We start from the raw sequence: 7500 nt of genomic DNA, 5'->3' as shown, positions 1-7500 counted from the left end.
AAAAAAAAAATTTAATTTTTTTGAAAAAATATAATATTGACCTTTCATTTATACCGTCATGTTAATATAAATTATAATTTTTCTTTACCGGGGAACTATGATATATAGAACGGGCGAACCGACATGACCGGGGACTTTGCGCTATACGCGCAGGACGGGCGAACCGACATGACCGGGGACTTTGCGCCATACGCGTAAGACGGGCGAACCGACATGACCGGGGACTTTGCGCGTACGATCGAGCTATGGTCGAACCGACGTGACTCGGGTATTTTTTCTTAATTTCTCGAAAAATGACCTTATAACTGGTATGTTTTTTTTTTCATTAATCAATTTATATTTATCCTTCGCAATTTTTTATATTGTTAATTTTTTCTGTTCCTTCATCAAAAATTGATTTTTCGTAACTTTTCTTATCGAGAAAAAAAAAATTTAATTTTTTTGAAAAAATATAATATTGACCTTTCATTTATACCGTCATGTTAATATAAATTATAATTTTTTTTACCGGGGAACTCTGAACGATATATATATAGAACGGGCGAACCGACATGACCGGGGACTTTGCGCCATACGCGTAAGACGGGCGAACCGACATGACCGGGGACTTTGCGCGTACGATCGAGCTATGGTCGAACCGACGTGACTCGGGTGTTTTTTCTTAATTTCTCGAAAAATAACCTTATAACTGGTATGTTTTTTTTTTCATTAATCAATTTATATTTATCCTTCGCAATTTTTTATATTGTTAATTTTTTCTGTTCTTTCATCAGAAATTGATTTTTCGTAACTTTTCTTATTGAGAAAAAAAAAATTTAATTTTTTTGAAAAAATATAATATTGACCTTTCATTTATACCGTCATGTTAATATAAATTATAATTTTTTTTTACCGGGGAACTCTGAACGATATATATATAGAACGGGCGAACCGACATGACCGGGGACTTTGCGCCATACGCGTAGGACGGGCGAACCGACATGACCGGGGACTTTGCGCTATACGCGCAGGACGGGCGAACCGACATGACCGGGGACTTTGCGCCATACGCGTAAGACGGGCGAACCGACATGACCGGGGACTTTGCGCGTACGATCGAGCTATGGTCGAACCGACGTGACTCGGGTGTTTTTCTTAATTTCTCGAAAAATAACCTTATAACTGGTATGTTTTTTTCATTAATCAATTTATATTTATCCTTCGCAATTTTTTATATTGTTAATTTTTTCTGTTCTTTCATCAAAAATTGATTTTTCGTAACTTTTCTTATTGAGAAAAAAAAAATTTAATTTTTTTGAAAAAATATAATATTGACCTTTCATTTATACCGTCATGTTAATATAAATTATAATTTTTTTACCGGGGAACTCTGAACGATATATATATAGAACGGGCGAACCGACATGACCGGGGACTTTGCGCCATACGCGTAGGACGGGCGAACCGACATGACCGGGGACTTTGCGCTATACGCGCAGGACGGGCGAACCGACATGACCGGGGACTTTGCGCCATACGCGTAAGACGGGCGAACCGACATGACCGGGGACTTTGCGCGTACGATCGAGCTATGGTCGAACCGACGTGACTCGGGTGTTTTTTCTTAATTTCTCGAAAAATAACCTTATAACTGGTATGTTTTTTTTTCATTAATCAATTTATATTTATCCTTCGCAATTTTTTATATTGTTAATTTTTTCTGTTCTTTCATCAAAAATTGATTTTTCGTAACTTTTCTTATTGAGAAAAAAATTTAATTTTTTTGAAAAATATAATATTGACCTTTCATTTATACCGTCATGTTAATATAAATTATAATTTTTTTACCGGGGAACTCTGAACGATATATATATAGAACGGGCGAACCGACATGACCGGGGACTTTGCGCCATACGCGTAAGACGGGCGAACCGACATGACCGGGGACTTTGCGCGTACGATCGAGCTATGGTCGAACCGACGTGACTCGGGTGTTTTTCTTAATTTCTCGAAAAATAACCTTATAACTGGTATGTTTTTTTTTCATTAATCAATTTATATTTATCCTTCGCAATTTTTTATATTGTTAATTTTTTCTGTTCTTTCATCAAAAATTGATTTTTCGTAACTTTTCTTATCGAGAAAAAAAAAATTTAATTTTTTTGAAAAATATAATATTGACCTTTCATTTATACCGTCATGTTAATATACTTATAATTTTTTTTTACTCTGAGCGATATATATAGAACGGGCGAACCGACATGACCGGGGACTTTGCGCGTACGGTCGGGCCACCGAACCGACATGACTCGGGCATTTTTTCTTAATTTCTCGAAAAATAACGTTATAACTGGTATGTTTTTTTTCATTAATCAATTTATATTTATCCTTTGCAATTTTTTATATTGTTAATTTTTTTTGTTCCTTTATTAAAAATTAATTTTTCGTAACTTTTCTTATCGAGAAAAAAATTTAATTTTTTTGAAAAATCTATTATTGACCTTTCATTTATACCATCCTGTTAATATATTTGTAATTTTTTTTACCAATTTGTATAATGATAATGATCATCGATCGAAGTCTAAGTTCCAGCGTACCTCCGCTCGGTCTGTCGCTACAGCGGTTTTGCACCATAAGCGGCCGTGCATTAGCCCGGTCGGCGCCGACATGGTGGCCGGCCGTTCGGTTACTGTAAGAGAAGCGACGGTCCGGTGCGGCCGGGCGGAGCAGCGTCGGGCGCGTGTCCGTTCTACGATCTCGGTCGAGATACGGTACACCGCTCCTCGGGAAATACTTTCTCGACTGTTTCTGTCCGGTTCTTACCGATCTTTCTCCACACTGCATAGCCGCGAGTCGGTGTCTATGACCGAATGGCTCTTGAGCGGCAAAGCGACCTATAGGGGGACGCTGGTGACCTGTATGTATGGCTTTTGCCATGTGTACTTGTACGACTGAGCATCAACTTTTAGCCTCGAGCGATCGGGCCTTTCTAACACCTAAGGATATATAAATCCCTAGGGCGTACGGGCGTGTCGAATAGTTCTTGGTGGCTTGCAATACGACACGTTTCGTATGATGAGCTTTGAGTTTGTAAAAGTGAGAGAAAAGAAACGACGTGCGATGTTATTGTAACACCACGTTGTTAAATAAAACACAATATTATATTATAATTTTTATATATATGATATTGTGAAGTATGATTCTTGAAATTGTGAATGAACGGGGCATATTGTGGAAGTGCTGATATTACATTGGGATATGCCTCAGCGTGAATTTATATTACGCGCTTTATGAAATTAAATTTTTTTCAAAAGGTTACCAAATGTTTAGCATGCTTGATACGTGCTCGAATATTTATAAAGACCTATTGTAGTCGATCGGTGAGGGGGCACCGACGACGAAAAATATATATATGTCAAAATTGGCAAAATATATTAATAATAAACTAAGATCCCTGGTTGATCCTGCCAGTAGTCATATGCTTGTCTCAAAGATTAAGCCATGCATGTCTCAGTACATGCCGAATTAAGGTGAAACCGCGAATGGCTCATTAAATCAGTTATGGTTCATTAGATCGTGGACACATTTACTTGGATAACTGTGGTAATTCTAGAGCTAATACATGCAAACAGAATTCCTCTCAGAGATGGGAGGAATGCTTTTATTAGATCAAAACCAATCGGTGGCGGACGGCTCGTCCGTTCGTCCATCGTTTGTTTTGGTGACTCTGAATAACTTTGTGCTGATCGCATGGTCATCTAGCACCGGCGACGCATCTTTCAAATGTCTGCCTTATCAACTGTCGATGGTAGGTTCTGCGCCTACCATGGTTGTAACGGGTAACGGGGAATCAGGGTTCGATTCCGGAGAGGGAGCCTGAGAAACAGCTACCACATCCAAGGAAGGCAGCAGGCGCGCAAATTACCCACTCCCGGCACGGGGAGGTAGTGACGAAAATAACGATACGGGACTCATCCGAGGCCCCGTAATCGGAATGAGTACACTTTAAATCCTTTAACGAGGACCAATTGAGGGCAAGTCTGGTGCCAGCAGCCGCGGTAATTCCAGCTCCAATAGCGTATATTAAAGTTGTTGCGGTTAAAAAGCTCGTAGTTGAATCTGTGTGTCACAGTGTCGGTTCACCGCTCGCGGTGTTTAACTGGCATTATGTGGTACGTCCTATCGGTGGGCTTAGCTCCTTGCGGGCGGTCCAACTAATATCCCATCGCGGTGCTCTTCACTGAGTGTCGAGGTGGGCCGATACGTTTACTTTGAAAAAATAGAGTGCTTAAAGCAGGCTACCTTTGCCTGAATACTGTGTGCATGGAATAATGGAATAGGACCTCGGTTCTATTTTGTTGGTTTTCGGAACCCTGAGGTAATGATTAATAGGGACAGATGGGGGCATTCGTATTGCGACGTTAGAGGTGAAATTCTTGGATCGTCGCAAGACGGACAGAAGCGAAAGCATTTGCCAAAAATGTTTTCATTAATCAAGAACGAAAGTTAGAGGTTCGAAGGCGATCAGATACCGCCCTAGTTCTAACCATAAACGATGCCAGCCAGCGATCCGCCGAAGTTCCTCCGATGACTCGGCGGGCAGCTTCCGGGAAACCAAAGCTTTTGGGTTCCGGGGGAAGTATGGTTGCAAAGCTGAAACTTAAAGGAATTGACGGAAGGGCACCACCAGGAGTGGAGCCTGCGGCTTAATTTGACTCAACACGGGAAACCTCACCAGGCCCGGACACCGGAAGGATTGACAGATTGATAGCTCTTTCTTGATTCGGTGGGTGGTGGTGCATGGCCGTTCTTAGTTGGTGGAGCGATTTGTCTGGTTAATTCCGATAACGAACGAGACTCTAGCCTGCTAAATAGACGTAACTTATGGTATCTCGAAGGCCCTCGGCTTCGGTCGGTGGGTTTTTACTACCAACGTACAAACAAATCTTCTTAGAGGAACAGGCGGCTTCTAGCCGCACGAGATTGAGCAATAACAGGTCTGTGATGCCCTTAGATGTTCTGGGCCGCACGCGCGCTACACTGAAGGAATCAGCGTGTTTTCCTGGCCGAAAGGCCCGGGTAACCCGCTGAACCTCCTTCGTGCTAGGGATTGGGGCTTGCAATTATTCCCCATGAACGAGGAATTCCCAGTAAGCGCGAGTCATAAGCTCGCGTTGATTACGTCCCTGCCCTTTGTACACACCGCCCGTCGCTACTACCGATTGAATGATTTAGTGAGGTCTTCGGACTGGTGCGCGGCCAATGTCTCGGCATTGCCGATGTTACCGGGAAGATGACCAAACTTGATCATTTAGAGGAAGTAAAAGTCGTAACAAGGTTTCCGTAGGTGAACCTGCGGAAGGATCATTAACGAATGAAACATACAAAAAGAGAATGCGTAACAAAAAGAGAGATAAACAAGGAGAAGGATAAAATGGAATTTCGATTCCATTACTAAATACCAAAATGTACTTTGTACATCGAACGAATAATGAAATCACGGAACGATGGCTTACGTGAGGAGGGAAAGAAAAAGAAATCCCTTCCGTCCGTTGTATCCGTTGATTTCGATCATTTTCGAATTTTTTTTTCTTACCAGACACGAAAATTCGACACGAAGAGAGAGGGAATAACGATAAATAAGCTCGAAGAGACGCTTGCGTGAAGGTCTATTTATCGAATAAACGGACCCGCCGTCTCGACGAGATGAATGTCGTTATGGTACGCAAAAAGATACAAAGGGACGCTTGCGTGAGATCGTCGTCGTCGTGTGTGCGTTTACGGATGCATATACGGACGCGATCCGCCGTCTCGATGATGTATATTTTTAATAAAGATTTATAAAGGTACGGTTTGCACGTACGTGTACGTATCACGTATGTATATGCATAATGGTATATACAAAATGATAAAAAGAAAAAAAGCGCTTGCGTGAGGTCGAATTTTTAAATGACCCGCCGCTTTAATAACATTACGTCCCTACTGAAATATATTGAAAACACAAAAATAAAATGACAAATGGCTTGACAACACAATAAGGCGCTTGCGTGAGGTCTTTTTTAAATAGACCCGCCGTCTTTATGAACGTATATGCGTGCGTTGCGTATGTGTATGTATATAGATACGTGCAAGAAAAGTACCAAATTCACATTTCTGTACCTCCTTTCTCTTTTTTATTTTCGTTGCCTGAGCTCCCGTTATAAAACGGGAGATGGACGAGGACCGCACACCAAGACTTTGGGATCGAACGAAGCTGTCGAGATAATGATAATCGAAAAAGCGGTAAGGACAAGTAGCGCGTCGATAGTAAAACGAAATCGAAGGATGGACGAGCCGCCGTCGAACTTTGTTTCGCGACGTTCTCTTCGATGGATACCAGTTCGACCTCTTTTCTCTTATACGCTATAATCATTCTCGAATCGTGCTTCCTACCCATGGGTGGATGGTGTGATGGTCGTCGTCGTTGTAAGCTTTAAACCGACGAAACCAAGAACGGCGAAACCAAGATGCATCGCGTCGACGTGAGCCCGATTTTATCGCTTCTTATTTAAAAGTTGAAACGTTGTTCGTTCAGAGGGGAATATCGAATTATGTTCGGTTATACAGAGAGGCCATCGTGTCGTGAGTCGGACACCCGTACCGTTAGCGGATATTCGCTTCGGAAATTGGGAGGTAAGACCGCTCGAGGCCAACCGAAATTCGTATCCCATCGAATTTTATCGAGAATGCAATATATACCTGAACGAATTATAGTTTTCAATATCGAATTTTTTAAGCGTATGGGCTCTGCGACCATGCTTCGAAGAAGAGTCGTTCTCTCCAGGTTGAGCGACGGTTTAAAAAAAAAAAGGATTCAGTATCGGGGTATCCTCGTCGTTTCCTTTAATATAAAAATAAAAAGAAAAATACGATTACCCTGAACGGTGGATCACTTGGCTCGTGGGTCGATGAAGAACGCAGCTAATTGCGCGTCAACGTGTGAACTGCAGGACACATGAACATCGACATTTCGAACGCACATTGCGGTCCACGGATACAATTCCGGACCACGCCTGGCTGAGGGTCGTTCACGTAACCCAAATACTGCTTGCGTTGCGTATCGTTACTCTTCGTACATTTGATCCTTTTTTCTCTTTTTTGTAATCCCCGCCGTCGTTCTTTAAAATCGAACGTTTCCGAGTCGGGTGTCAAAAATCGAGGAAAGGACAAGTTACAAGGAGGAAGATGCGCGACGTACGAGCGATTGTTGGACGTTCGTTGGCGTTCGTCGCGGTCGTGACCGAGACTACAGAATCGAAATGCATGTGCTAGCGTGTGGTATGTAACAATGAAAATGTCACGGACCTGCGTGAGTGTTCTCGGTGTCGTGAGTCGTCCGTTTTACGTAACGGATGACCGCCCGTGTTTCACCGCTTCGTGCTCGTTTTCAACGTTATTTCGTACCCGCCACTGCTTCGATTCGTCCGTCTTTGGATCACGATTACATACCGCGCCCCTAACGTCGTCTGAAATTAATATTTC

General features: G+C 42.2%; 2 non-coding genes across 2 annotated transcripts; both read left to right on the top strand.

Annotated features, from left to right (window-relative positions):
• Window positions 1-3430: 3430 nt before the first annotated feature.
• Window positions 3431-5349, top strand: LOC133667783 (small subunit ribosomal RNA). Its single transcript, XR_009833386.1, has one exon. It is a non-coding gene; the product is annotated as a small subunit ribosomal RNA (ribosomal RNA).
• A 1542-nt stretch (window positions 5350-6891) lies between these two features.
• On the top strand, window positions 6892-7045 carry LOC133667750 (5.8S ribosomal RNA). Its single transcript, XR_009833353.1, has one exon. It is a non-coding gene; the product is annotated as a 5.8S ribosomal RNA (ribosomal RNA).
• The last annotated feature ends 455 nt before the right edge of the window (window positions 7046-7500 follow it).

This window comes from Apis cerana, unplaced genomic scaffold (genome assembly GCF_029169275.1).
Source record: "Apis cerana isolate GH-2021 unplaced genomic scaffold, AcerK_1.0 scaffold3_AcerK, whole genome shotgun sequence".
NCBI lineage: Eukaryota > Metazoa > Arthropoda > Insecta > Hymenoptera > Apidae > Apis > Apis cerana.
This window is presented reverse-complemented; position numbering and strand designations above follow the sequence as displayed.